The sequence below is a fragment of the Cervus elaphus genome, chromosome 22 (assembly GCF_910594005.1).
Source record: "Cervus elaphus chromosome 22, mCerEla1.1, whole genome shotgun sequence".
NCBI lineage: Eukaryota > Metazoa > Chordata > Mammalia > Artiodactyla > Cervidae > Cervus > Cervus elaphus.
The window spans coordinates 16,673,798-16,688,342 of NC_057836.1; the positions used below are offsets into that span (position 1 = coordinate 16,673,798).

Consider the following 14,545-nt stretch of genomic DNA (forward strand, 5'->3'; position numbering starts at 1 on the left):
TGTACAGAGCGAGGGACTTAAAATTTCTACAGAAAAGATTCAAGTTAATCCTCCAATAACCTATTTAGGCAGACTGTTAAACTCAGAAACATCACTCATCAGCCTTTACAGCTGAGGACTGACCACTTGAATACTTTAAATGATTTCCAAAAATTATTGAGAGATATTAATTGGATCAGGCCTTTTTTAAGATTAACTGCTACAGAATTAAAGCCTCTGTTCAATATATTACAAGGAAATGCTGATCCTTCTTCACCTAGAACTCTTAACTCCTGAGGCAAAAGAGGCCTTGGCCCGGGTCAGACAGGCTTTGCAACAGTCTCAGATTCCCAGATTAAATTATGCTAAAGGTTGGCGGTTGATATTGCTTCCCACAGCAGTGGCTCCCACAGGAGTGCTTTGGCAAAATGGACCCCTAGAGTGGATTCATTTGCTTGGAACTGCTAAAAAGCCCATGTCCTGGGCTTGTGGCTGGTTTGATTGTTAAGGGACGCAAACAAAGCACAGAACTGTTTGGTCAGGGGCCACAAGAGATTACTGTACCATACTCAAAAGAGCAATTGGATTCTTTGATAGGCCTCAATACAGATTGGCAGATAGCTTTAGGCAGCTATTCAGGTCAGGTATTGCACCATATGCCTTCCAGTCCCATATTACAATTCATGTCCAAGCACCCAGTTATCTTTCCAGTGCTTTGTAAAAATAAACCTTTATGAACAACTTGTAATACATTCACAGATGGGTCATCTAATGGAAAAGCAGTTATTCTTACAAAAAATATTAATAAGGTTATATTAACAAGAAAAACTTCTGCTCAAAAGGCAGAGTTAAGGGCCGTTATTGCTGCCTTTGCAATGTTTGCAGATCATGAGTTTAACCTCTTTTCTGAGTCACAATATGTGGTAAGACTATTTCCCCATATCGAGACTGCAGTACTGCCGGAAAACAAAACCACTATTTTTCAGCTGCTCTCTGAACTGCAGCAGCAGATTTGGAGCCAAAGTAAGTCATTTTTTGTAGGGCACATTCAAGCGCACTCTAAATTACCTGGTCCCTTACATGCATATAATGAACTTGCTGATGCTGTTACCAAACCTTACATTGCTACAGCTTTAGAAAAAGCTAAAGATTCTCATGCATTGCATCATCAAAATGCCTCAGCGTTAAGATGCCAATTCCAAATTCCTAGAGAGGCTGCATGAGAAATTGTGCAGGCCTGCGCCCATTGCCCTACAACATTGCCTCCTCTGACCTTTGGAGTCAACCCGAGAGGCCTACTCCCTAATGTATTGTGGCAGATGGATGTTACTCACATTCAGTCTTTGGTAAATTGTCCTTTGTACATGTCACTGTAGACACATGCTCTCATGCCACAGTGGCTACTGCCCAAACGGGGGAGGCCTTCAAAGATGTGGTACAGCATTTGTTTACCTGCTTCTCTTACTTAGGGATTCCTAAAGCTTTAAAAACTGATAATGTTCCTGTTTATACTTCCAAACCATTTAAAGATTTCTGTGCTAGATTTAACACTGCCCACTCTACAGGAATTCCCTATAACCCTCAAAGACAAGCTATAGTAAAAAGAGCTCACCAAACCTTAAAAATTCAAATTACTAAATTACAAGAAGGAGAATTTAAGTACAGCTACCCTCATGTTTTGCAGCACGCTCTGTTCGTGCTCAATAATCTCAACACTGACTTAAAGGGTAATAAGGCCATGTTGTGTCATTGGAATCCGTAACACAATAACCCAAAACCCCTGGTGCGCTGAAAGGACCTTCTTTCCCGACATGGAGGGGACCTAAGGTATTATTAACCAGCGGTCGAGGCTATGCTTGTGTTTTTTCACAGAATGCAGATTCTCCCTTGTGGATTCCAGATAGATTAATTCGACATGTCCAACAAACCATTAAAAAATAAACAGCCCCCGATGCCTCGGATGACCAAAAAGAAATTGCCACCACCGCCATGCCCTCAACCACCGCCAAAGAATCCCCTTGAAGAGACGTCCCCTCCATCCAGCTCAGCATCTACACCACCTCCTAAAGATCCTCCCATTGATCAGTTGGGCTGCCTATCACTCATGGAAATGTCATCTCAGCATCATCATAAAAGACCACGGCTGCATCGACGACCTTCTCAAGCCACACAACGCGTCGATAGACCAACGTGGGGCCAAGTCAAGCGTCTCTGTCATCTTGCCACAAACATGATAAAATCTTGAAAGATTCCTGTTACTGCTGAAAACCACTTCCTTGCCATCTTGGCTCTACTTTCATGTCAGGTAATATTGGTCTCTTCTCATGATGCTTATTAGGCTTATTTTCCAGATCCACCAGTTTTACAGGTTGTTACTTGGGATAAAATGCCAATAAGGGTAACTTCTGAATAAACCTAAAGTGCTTGGAAGATCCTATTCTCCTTATCGTACAAGAAAATATCCAATTAATTTTAATTTTACATTTTATGGGCTAACTAGCAACCCACCAATTTGCTTAAATTTTCCACACAATGAGACTAAAAAAATGATGATTACACAGTTCAAGGCTGGCTGTATGAGAGCCTCTAAAAAGGTAATTGTAACTGACTCACCAACAAATGGCTAAAAGACCAGATATGTTTGGTCGATGTTCTTGAAATTGTCGAAAATCTTAGATCCTCATATTCAAACTAAAGACAAGGCTCCACCACCTTATTCTTTTTTTTTTTCATTTATTTTTATTAGTTGGAGGCTAATTACTTTACAATATTGTAGTGGTTTTTGTCATACATTGGCATGAATCAGCCATGGATTTACATGTATTCCCCATCCCGATCCCCCCTCCCACCTCCCTCTCTACCCGATCCCTCTGGGTCTTCCCAGTGCACCAGGCCCGAGCACTTGTCTCATGCATCCAACCTGGGCAGTCCACCACCTTATTCTAAGTGTTTAGGACCTCCATCTAAATCATTTAATAAATCTGATAAAGTGTGGAATACAATTAATTATGATATAGGGTACCCACCATGAAAATTGTGTACTTACGATTCTCACATTGATTATAAAATTGCTGGAGGTAAAAATGTTGCAATAAATGATTAGAATAATCCAAATCCTAAATCTGATCCTAAAACTATTAAAAATTACACCAACAGATTTATAAATTGAAAAAATTCAACGGTGCCCTGGCCAGTGACTGCCTCTAGATGGCACCACAATGCCTTATTCCCTCCTATGTTAACATAACAGACGGACGGACACGTACATTGGCAGCCTGACTTATAGAGCTGTGGCAACAGCCAGCTCTATACTTTCAACTCGGCTCAATAAAACTATCTTATACTATATTCAGGCTTGTATACCATCACCTTATGCTTTCGTGTATATTAATGACTCCAACAAACTGCAAATATATCCTAATTACACTAGAAGACCTACAATAGTTACTTGTGATCAATGCATACTGTCTACCTGTATAACTTCTTTTAATATTCAAGCCTTTATTATTCTTAAAAGACCTCCTTATCTTATGATACCAGTCAATATTACGGGTATTTGGTATGATAATTATAGATTGCTAGTTCTACAGCAAGTAAAAAAATTGCTTAAACCTCGTAGGTTGATAAGACTGTTGATTTTAGGGATCTCTGCATTGATAGCCTCTATAGCTTCAGTTACTGTTGCCACAGTTTCACTTTCGCAGCAAGTGCATACCGCTCAGCATGTTAATGATCTGTCTATAAACGTTTCACTTACTCTTGCTACTCAAAAAACTATTGATAAAAAATTAAAAGCTAAAGTAGATGCTTTAAAAAAAAGCTGTATTACATATAAAAACTGAGCTTCAGGCTTTATGTGTCCATTTGTCTCTTAAATGTCATGCAAAATATAGATAGATTTGTGTTACTCCTTTAAAACTTAATGATTCTTCATATTCTTGGGATCAAGTTCGCAATCACATTGTCGAGATTTAGAACAGTTCTGATACTAGTATAAATTTAACCAAGCTCCATCAAAAAATCAAAGACATAGGCCAATCTCACCTTGACTTTTCCACCACTCAAACTGCCAATGACTTTTTTCCTAGCCTTTCAGATTTTGTCTCTCACAACAATCTACTGTCGTCTGTCTTAGAAATTGTGGCATCTATTTTTATAGTTATAATTTTATTTCTTCTACTTCCTTGCATTGTTAAGATCCTGACCAAGAGCATCAAAGAGGTCTCTCTGGAACTCCATTCTGCTCTTCTAAAAAATAAAAAAGGGGGAGATGTCAGGAGCCGCTGGGATGCATCCAGTCCGTGACAAGGTCACGGGACGAGAGAGGAACCTGCAAGGCAGCTCTTCCTCACACGGGCTGCCCCGGGGGCCCTATATGTCCCCTCAGGAATCACCAGGATGTACCCAGACTGTGATAAGGTCACGGGATGAGAGAGGAACCTGCAAGGCAGCTCTTCCCCTCGGGGTTGTCCCGGGGGCCCAGTATGTCTCTTTCCTCTTTCTGTCTTACTGTTGTTGGGCTTTCTATTAATTTTTGGAAATGTAATATATAGTAATAAGGCCTCCCTGGAAAAGTCCAAGACTATTTAGAAATGCTCATGATTGCTCTGGCTCAGGACATCACCATAAACATCAAGTCAAAAAGGAAAAGGCCACAGGCATAGTTTGGCTGCTTGCTTAAAAGATTATAATGTTCTAGAATAGAAAAGAGTAGAGACATTTAGATTTAGAAGTAGATATACTGCTTCAGTTTACTTGCTCCTTGGTTGAGAGGGTTTTCATTATTGCTATTTTGTTGCTGCTATTTGTCCATTGTTTCCCCTTTTTTAAACAACATGGAAGATTATGGGTATTTTTGTAGAGTTAGGAAATGGGGTACATAGGGTTTCAATAGAAGATTTATATCAACCAGCTTCACTGTCATTACCTCACTGTCAACAGAGGTGTTTTGCTGCTTCATAGTTAATCACTGTAGACTTTGTAATTTTAGGTAAAGAAAAATATCAGAGTTTTCACATGGTACCATTCTCAGAAATGTCAAACATGTTTGCGTAGCCCTTCCCATGTATTCTTTTATTGTCTAAAGAATTCATACTATACCTGAAATTTGTGGAACATTGTTTTTGTTAGAGTGAAAATGTTAGGCCATTGAGGCAAGAAGACTAATGTGCGGGACATTTAAGAAAAAACCCCTGTAATCAGAAATGTTCCAAATGAATGCATAGGGGAAAAACATGGGAAAGAAAAATATTGACAGAAGCAGGAAACCAATATCTGATGTAATATGTGGTGACTTAAGGGGGAGGTAACGTTCGTTCTATAAAACCTGAGCTGTCCTAAAAATAAAAAAGCTTTTTCTTCCATGCAACCTTCTGTGTGTGTCTGTCCTCTTCCCCACCAATGCCACTCATCCCTTGGGTACTTCTGGACCCGCTGGGGCTGGACTCCAGCATAGTCCTTCCTGTGGAAATGCCCTGTGACTGCCCTGGGTGGTCCTGGCTGTTCCCATGGAAACATGGCCTCTGTGATCTGCTCAGGTAAGAGAGAGAAGGGCTACTGGTACCTAGGATGCTCGTGGAGTGAAATGTTCTCAAGAGCAGAGAGTGAGGGAAAACTAGCTTCAGATGTTAGAAGTTTCACAATGAAATACAGGTTCCATTGTTATTTGTTCATTTTTCAGATCGGGGGCAAGAAACATTAAGGAAAATACATTTGTTAAGTAAACATGGCTATTTAAGTATAATCATGGAGAGTGATGTATAAGAAATAAGTATATACCTCAGTCAGGGTTTTTTTCCCCCTGCTGAACCATATGAGAATTACCATACCCATCAGATTCCTTTATCAGATATCTCAGCGTGTATTTCTTAAGTACAAAGACATTATTCAAATTCAGGAAATTCTGATTTCACAAGTTATTATTAACGGTTTTTTTTCTGAAATACATCTGAACCTGAAGTTGTTTTCTTTTGGTTTCATAGTAGGAAAATTTAAATACAAATTCTGTATTTTTTAATAAATCAGAATTATTCAGATTTTCTGTTGGTTCTTGTGTCAGTTAAACTGGTACTATTCAAAGAATTTTCACTTTAGCTAAATGTTTAAGTCTTGGTAAAGAGGAAATGATGTCAGCATCACGGTGGCATAAGATATCCCTCCTATTTGCTTCTCTTTATAACAAGTAATTAACCATACATCCATGATTAAAAGAGCTTCTGTGAAAGTTGTGGGATCCAATATGAGGATGATCACCCACCTGGGCATCCAGTAATAAGCAGACAGACGTTGGTACAGACTGGACTCAGCAGAAGCTAGTGAACCTGTCCCAACCCCCTGGGCTATGGTCTTGCAAAATCTGGAAAAACCTGGTGAGTGCTGACTTGGTTAGACACCTAGGAAAATTGTTAGAAGTCCAGGATTCCTGAGGGGAGATTTCAGTACTCTGTTGAAGCCAAAATAAAAGTTTGAATGATTGGAGAGGATTAAAGAATTTTGCCAGTGCTGCCCCTCACTCCAAGGTGACACAGCATAAATTTGAACTATCCAGTGGGGCCTCTCCAATGGGGGAAAAGGAGAACAGTGAGCTAGTGCCCACTCAACACTGCCGGGGAAACCAATTTCTCTCCAGCAAAACCCAGAGTTCTGAGGTTGAACCTCCTTGACTGTGGGGAGAGAGGAAACATGAAAGGTCATTAGAAATGTCCAACGGAGTAAAAGGGATGCAACTCGTACTGACTATGCTCAGGGCTTAAGCAGGAAGCCCATCCATCAGCCTCTAGGAGAATGTCAACAAAAGTCTCCCTCCCTAGGCCCGTGGATACTACAATTCCCTGAGTTCTAAACTCATACTTACTGTCACCGTTCTGACAGCTGCTTTTGTATGTTCCCAAGTGTAGAAATGAGAGCAAACTCCAGTAAATGGAGTGATCTCGAAAAAATAGACTAGGGTCTGTGGACAAAGAGATAACCACAGACTTGAGATGTAGCACAACATTCTGCAAAACAGAAGAGAGGTTTCCAACTGCCTGGTGAGTTATAAGCACCAGAGAAGGCATAAAAGCTTGTTTCTGTTACAAGAAGGAACAAGAAATGTAGAGCAAGTGAGTCTATATAAGGTCAGAGAAGAGTACACACTCCCTTAAGGTAATTAGTAAAGATTTGATGGGGTGTCTTCTACATTTAAAGCAAAAGCAGCAGGGCAAAATTGCAAGGAACTTGAAGAATCAAGGAAAGATGTCATCAATTTGCAAAACTGACAAAGATACACATGTCAATGACATAAAACTTTGTGATCTAGCTCCTAAAGAATCCAACACAGCTGTTTTGAGGAAACTGAATGAACTACAAGAAAAGACAGAAAGACAATTCAATTAACCAGGGAAATAATAGATGAACAAAATGAGAAATTTAATAAAGAGAAGTTATAAAAAGAATGAAATAGAAATTCTGGTGCTGAAGAATTTAATAAATTAAACGGAAAAATGCAATAGAGAGCATCTACAACAGAGTAGATGAAATTCAAGATAGAATCATTGGCTACAGGATATAACCTTTGAAATAATCAGTCAGTGGAGAACCAATTGAATGAGTAAAAAAGAACAAAGATATCTTATGTGATTCATAGGTCTCCATCTGACATACAAATATTATTAAAATAATTGGGGGTCTAGGAGAAGAGAGAGAGAGGGTGGGAGAAAGTGTATTTAAATGAATAATAGCTGTGAACTTTTCTAACTTGGGGAGAGGCTTGAAAATTCAGGTTGATAAAGCTAATAGGTCACCCTATAATCCGAATGCAAAAGACCTTCTCTCAGAAACACTATAATTAAAATGTAAAAAAATCAAAGATGAAGAATCATAGAATTAGCAGAAAAATTATTGAATAAAGTGGAATAACTAAATGAATGTAACGTGCTGTTTAAAATTTGAAACTCTACTGGTCACATGCAGGATAGCTTGTTCACATTTCTTAGGGCCACAGATTGATGACTTATATACAGTTTATCCATGTACACAGACTGTCTTCAAGAATGATCAATGAAGCATAAAGCAAACATAAGTGGTATTTTTTTTACAGTAGCAAAATATAGGGAAAATTTGTAAAAATTCCACTTAACATAGTATAAAAAAGTGAAGTCACTCAGTCATGTCTGACTCTCTGTGACCCCATGGACTGTAACCTACCAGGACCCTCTGTCCATGGGATTTTCCAGGCAAGAGTACTGCAGTGGGTTGCCATTTCCTTCTCCAGGGTGTCTTCCTAACCCAGGGATTGAACCATGTCTCCCGCATTGCAGGCAGACTCTTTACCGTCTCAGTCATCTGACTCCCTTTATCATAGTATGAAGACTGTTAAATATGTAGGAAGAAACTTAACAAAATATTTAAAGGACTTTACATTGAAAGTCACAGAGCATCTAAAAAAATAAAGATGTATACCAGGTTCATGGATTTGAAAACATAAGAGGGTTGTCAATTCTCTTCAGCTGATCTATACGATCAATCTAATCTTAATTAAAATCCAAGCAATATTTTTGTAGAACTTTATAACTCAATTCTAAACTATATATTTAAATGTGAAGGACCTAGAATGGACAAAACAATTTTGAAAAAGAAGGGCAAAAATAGAAGCAAACTAACTTCAAGTTTCCTGCAATGTATTCAGAGCAATGTGGTCATTGAATACGGATAGCTAAATAGATCAACAGAACATAAAATTTCAGCAATAGAAATCCAAATTCATATTAAGTTGAAATTCTACAAAGACACAAAGATATTTCAAAAGGAAAAATATAATATCTTCAAAAAATAATCTGCTAACTGAATATCTGCATGGGAGAAAATGAACTGCTATCCTTATTTCACATTGTTAAGTCCCATTCTCCCCATCTTCACTCTGCAGAAAACCCCCAATCCATCAAAGTAGCTCCAATAAATGGCTATTCCCATATCAAATTCAATTATAAAACCTGTAGGAGAAAATTTAAGAAAAATTACCATGATCCTGGAGAAGGCAAACATTTCCTAAGGCACATAAGGCAGTAATTGTTAAAAAAACGAGAAGTGATTTTCATCAAAATTAAAATATTTTTCTTTTTGAAAGGAAACATTAATAAAATGAAAAGACATTCAACTGATAGGAAGAAATTAATTGCAATAAATATATCTAACAGAGGACTTGTATCCTAAGTGAAAAATTTATAACAAAAAAATAAGAAATACCCAGTTTAAATGTGGGCAAAAGATTAATAAAGACAGTTCCCCAAAGATGATATACAAATGGCCAATAAATAAATGAAAAGATACTCAATATCTCTAGTTATTAAGGAAATTCAAATTAAAACATGAGATATAAATTCACAAACTAGAATGGCTAGAGTTAAGAAGACTGACAATTCCAAGTTTGGAGAAGGATATTGATTCACTAGAACCTTCATATACTGATGATAATAATGTATAAGAAAACGGCTCTTAGACAACTTTATGTTACTCAAAATTTCTATTACCCAAGAGAAATGAAAAGATATGTCCATAAAAAATTTAAGCTAGAAAAGTCAGAATATTTTTATTTAAAAAAATATACCACTCTAATTTTCTTTAGAGAAAGAATGGAAAACAAATTATGGCATATTCAACAATGTAAGGGTTTAAACAATACAAAGAATAAACTACTCATAAATCCAACTACACAGAAAATCTCAGTGCATGCTAACTGAAAGAAGCCATGTGAAAGGGATTACCTATTGTATGATTTTATTAAATCCTAGAAAACACAATTAATCTATTGTTGTAACCTGGAAGGGCTAGTTTTAAATTTACACTGACTCTTCTGTGACTTTAACTCTTTTTTGTTATTGTAAACCTACATGATGGCCTGTCAGGGAGATAACCTGAATTGCCCACCTGTAAAGAAACGCTGGGCTGGATGAAGCACAAGCTGGAATCAAGATTGCCGGGAGAAATATCAATAACCTCAGATATGCAGATGACACCACCCTTACGGCAGAAAGTGAAGAAGAGCTAAAGAGCCTCTTGATGAAAGTGAAAGAGGAGAGCGAAAAAGTTGGCTTAAAACTCAGCATTCAGAAAACTAAGATCATGGCATCTGGTCCCATCACTTCATGGCAAATAGACCGGGAAAAAATGGAAACAGTGACAGACTTTATTTTGGGGGGCTCCAAAATCACTGCAGATGGTGACTGCAGCCATGAAATTAGAAGCTGCTTGCTCCTTGGAAGAAAAGTTATGACCAACCTAGACAGCATATAAAAAAACAGAGAAGTTACTTTGCTAACAAAGGTCCATCTAGTCAAAGCTATAGTTTTTCCAGTAGTCATGTATGGATGTGAGAGTTGGACTATAAAGAAAGCTGAGTGCTGAAGAATTGATCCTTTTGAACTGTAGTGTTGGAGAAGACTCTTGAGAGTCCCTTGGACTGCAAGAAGATCCAACAAGTTCATCCTAAAGGAAATCAGTCCTGAGCATTCATTGGAAGGACTGATGCTAAAGCTAAAACTCCAATACTTTGACTACCTGACGTGAAGAACTGACTCATTGGAAAAGACCCTGATGTTGAGAAAGATGGAAGGTGCGAGGAGAAGGGGGCGACAGAAGATGAGATGGTTGGATGTCATCACCGATTCAACGGACATGAATTTGGGTGAACTCCAGGAGCTGGTGATGAACAGGGAGGCCCAGAGAGATGCAGTCCATGGGGTCGCAAAGGGTCGGACATGACTGATCAACTAAACTGAACTGAACTGAAGGACTGTAAGGAAATGAAACTAATACATTCCCCTGCCTGAGGACAGCCATTCTAGGGGACATTTGCAAGGGTTGAATAGTCTTTTTACATTGTTTCCTCATCTATCCTTCATCTCTGATCCATAAAAGAACCTGACAACCAAGCCCTGACAAGATGGTTATTTTGAGGTGCAAGCCTTACATCCATCCCTCAACTGTCTTCTCCATTAAAGTCTCTTCCTTGCCTCAACTGCTCGTCTCTTGGATTCATTGTTTTGTTGTGCGGTGAGCAGAGTGAGCTTGGATTTGGTAACACTGTGATAGAAGATGGATCAGTATTTGCCTGGGTCTGCGTTTGTTGGGCTTTTATTGGTTGCAAAAAGCATGTAGGAGCTTTTGGGGTAATCCTATATATTCTGAGTTTTAATTGTGGTAGTGGTTACACTGGCACATGTGATTGTCAAAACTTATGAAAACATGCTCAATATATTTTATTGTGTGAATATTATACCTCAGGAAAGAAGGTTTTACTATCTGTCTTTTGTTTTTAGCTTAATTCTACTTTAGTAAAAAAAATATTTTTTTAAAAATGATTTTAGCCCTTAAAAATTTTTTTGGATCCGACTTTTTGTATATGATAAGCCCTAGTAAATGGTCTGTAAGTGCTTGGAATAAGGTGTATTCTGTAATTTTGAGATGTATGTTTGTTAAATGTGTTAACTTAAAAAATAGTCACAACCTAGAAGTTAAGAGTTATGTTCTATTTGGTGGGAATTCTCAAGACTTTGAGCCTGGGGGACAGCATGTCAAGCAGCCTTGAGAAACTGCTCCAAGGAAGTGGGGAAGGAGTCAGGTTATATCGAAGTTGCAACAAAGGAGGTGGGTAGTATGAACATCAAAGATTATTGTTAATTAAGGAAAATCAGATAACTTAGCACTCTTCTATACATGGGAAGATGCAAGCAGCCAGGCTCACTGAATTCATTCTTTTTATGTGCATCTCAGCTATCTGGGGCCAGGATCCAGCTTCTTGATTTTATTACATCCTTAGTTCTCTGATCACTGCTCACTGTAGGCAGTCGAGGCAGGCAGCTGACAGCTGCTGGATCACAGGCATTGTTCTTCTTTTGGGGCTTCCTTCATGGTGTCCTCCAGGCGCAGAGATTCACATTTGGAGGCCCCAAATTGGTGATGGCTATGACATTCTTGTTTACTGACGTGGCAGGGCATACTCTATTTTGTAATCACACCATTCACATCTTCTAAGTATTTAATGATTGGTTTTGCTGCTTCACTACTGAGTTACTGAGGCTGAGAGTGTTTTCTAGTTACTGTTACCATGAAACAAAACTACTTTAAAATCTAGTCACTTAAAGCGACCATTTTATTCTGCATAACACAGATCACCATCCATTTTTCCTTCAGCCCCAGTGGTGTTTCCTCACTTCCTTTCAGTTCTAATCGACAGCATTGCCCAAGCCCATCAGGTTTCTGCTAATAATCTCCTCCACCCCATCTAGCTTCTGCCTGTTACTTTGTTCCAAAAGCAATGTCACCAGTTTTAGGTGGCACCCCAAATTTGAGTCATTATGGATAAAGATGCTATGCATATGCATATACAAGTCCTTTTGAAAACAGTACAAACACTTCATTTGTCTACATAAATTCTTAGTGATATAGTAAGTTTAAGTGTTTAGTTACTATTGTTGCATAACAGAATTTCCCTCAAAATTTACCAGCCTAAAACTCCTTTTAATCTTTTCTCACAATTTCCTGCATAAAGAATTAGAGATGTGCTCAGATTTGTATTTGTCTTGGAGTCTTATCAGGTTGCAGCCCAGTATCAGCTGGGGCTGACATCATCTGAGGAAACAACTGGGCTGGGAATCCAGGATGGTTCATGAACAAGCCTGGCAGCTGGGTTGAACTGAGTGACCAGAGACCTGCACGAGACAGTCTCTGCAGGACAGAACCTTAACAGGGCAGACTTGCCTTAAAGCAAAGTCCTAAGTGATTACACAGGAAGCTGCCTGAGTTTTCAGACCTGCTGCTGAGAGTCAAGCAATGTTACTTTCACTCCCTTCTATTGCTTACTAGGAATTCACGAAGGCCAGCAGAGCTTCAAGAGAAGGAGACATATATCTGAATTCTCAGTGGATATGACAGTAAAAATTTTGTGGATATGTTAAAAAACTTACAGCCCTCCCAGCCCTTTGATTATTGCTGTTTCTGCAGGAAACCAGACCCAGGTGCTGCCCCAGTGCAATGACTCCCTGTCTGAAGTAGCAGGCGCTGCGGCCTCAGAGGAGAACGCCCCCTACTATTCAGGTGAGGGTCCCACAGGACAGAAGACCTTTTCATTCCCCAGATCAACGCCCACTGTCCCATTTCTCTCTCCTCAGACAGCAGACAGCTCCGCCTGGTGGACGGGGGCGGTCCCTGCGCCGGGAGAGTGGAGATCCTTGACCAGGGCTCCTGGGGCACCATCTGTGATGACGGCTGGGACCTGGACGATGCCCACGTGGTGTGCAGGCAGCTGGGCTGTGGAGACGCGCTCAATGCCACGGGGTCTGCTCACTTCGGAGCGGGATCAGGATCCATCTGGCTGGACGACCTCAACTGCACAGGAAAGGAGTCCTACGTGTGGAGGTGCCCTTCCCGAGGCTGGGGGTAGCATGACTGCAGACACAAGGAGGACGCGGGGGTCATCTGCTCAGGTCAGCACTCCACACTGTCCACAGGCTGGGGGAGGGGTGGGGCCCTGGAGGACGGGAGTCTGAACCCTGAGGGAGAGATGCTGAAAGGACCAGAGAAGGAGGCTTCCTCCCATGGAGGCTGTCTTTGCAGCAGACGTCAAGAGGGGGTGCTTTCACTTCCTCCTGCAGCAGCTGAGATTCTGGTCCTTTCTTCCCAGCAGTGTTTCCTAGCAGAGCCATTTCTCACAGTTTCCACGTGAAAGCAGGGCTCTTTCCTCTGTTCCCTGTGGCAGTACAGTCTGGAGATCCTGGTGATGATGTAATGAAAGCACAGATTTACTCTGTTCAGTTTCGTATGCTAGGAGTCTGACGAGGGTCTCTGTGGACCAACATCCCAGTGTCCACAGGGCTGAGTTCCTCCTGGAGTGTCTGGGGAGGACTCCTTTCCCAGCCTTTCTTGGCTTCAGTGTGGCCTCATTCCTTGTCTCAGAGCCCTCTTTCTTCTTCTTCAGACAACATTCTCTCCTCTGACCTTTCTTCCATGTCTCATCTCTCTCTAAACACAGTCAAAAAGAGAATACCAGTTTTGCAGATGGTAGGTCTAAGGATGTGATTGTGGGTATGAATGTTGAGTTTCTCAGTCATATCTGACCCTTTGTGACCTCATGGACTGTAGCCTGCCAGGTTCTCTCGTCCATGGAATTCTCCAGGCAAGAGTACTGGGGTAGGTTGCCATTCCCTTCTGCAGGGGATCTTACTAACCCAGGGATTGAACCTGGGGCTCCTGCATTGTCACAGATTCTTTACCATCTGAGCCACCAGGGAAGCCCAAAAATATGATTACATTGGGTTTACTTGGTTAACGCATAATGTTGCAGGCCAATATCACCATCCCAAGGTCCTAAGTTTCTAGTCTTAAAAATATCTGCCAAGTCTCTTTTGAAATGAAAGGTAACATTCACAGCTTCCAGGGATTAGGACTTAGACAATTGTGGTTCATTATTCTGCCCATCTCTCCAATATCCACATCACTTCCCTTTCACATACTCTTTTAGAGATTTTTTCAGGAATCATGATTCAGCTGCCCTCCCTATAGAAGTCCAGGTTGGTCTTCCTCTCTGTTTGTA

At 40.1% G+C, this 14,545-nt stretch overlaps 1 pseudogene; it reads left to right on the top strand.

Moving 5' to 3' along the window:
* The window catches only part of LOC122679861, a 50,387-nt pseudogene that overhangs the window by 32,773 nt on the left and 3,069 nt on the right, over positions 1 to 14,545 (top strand).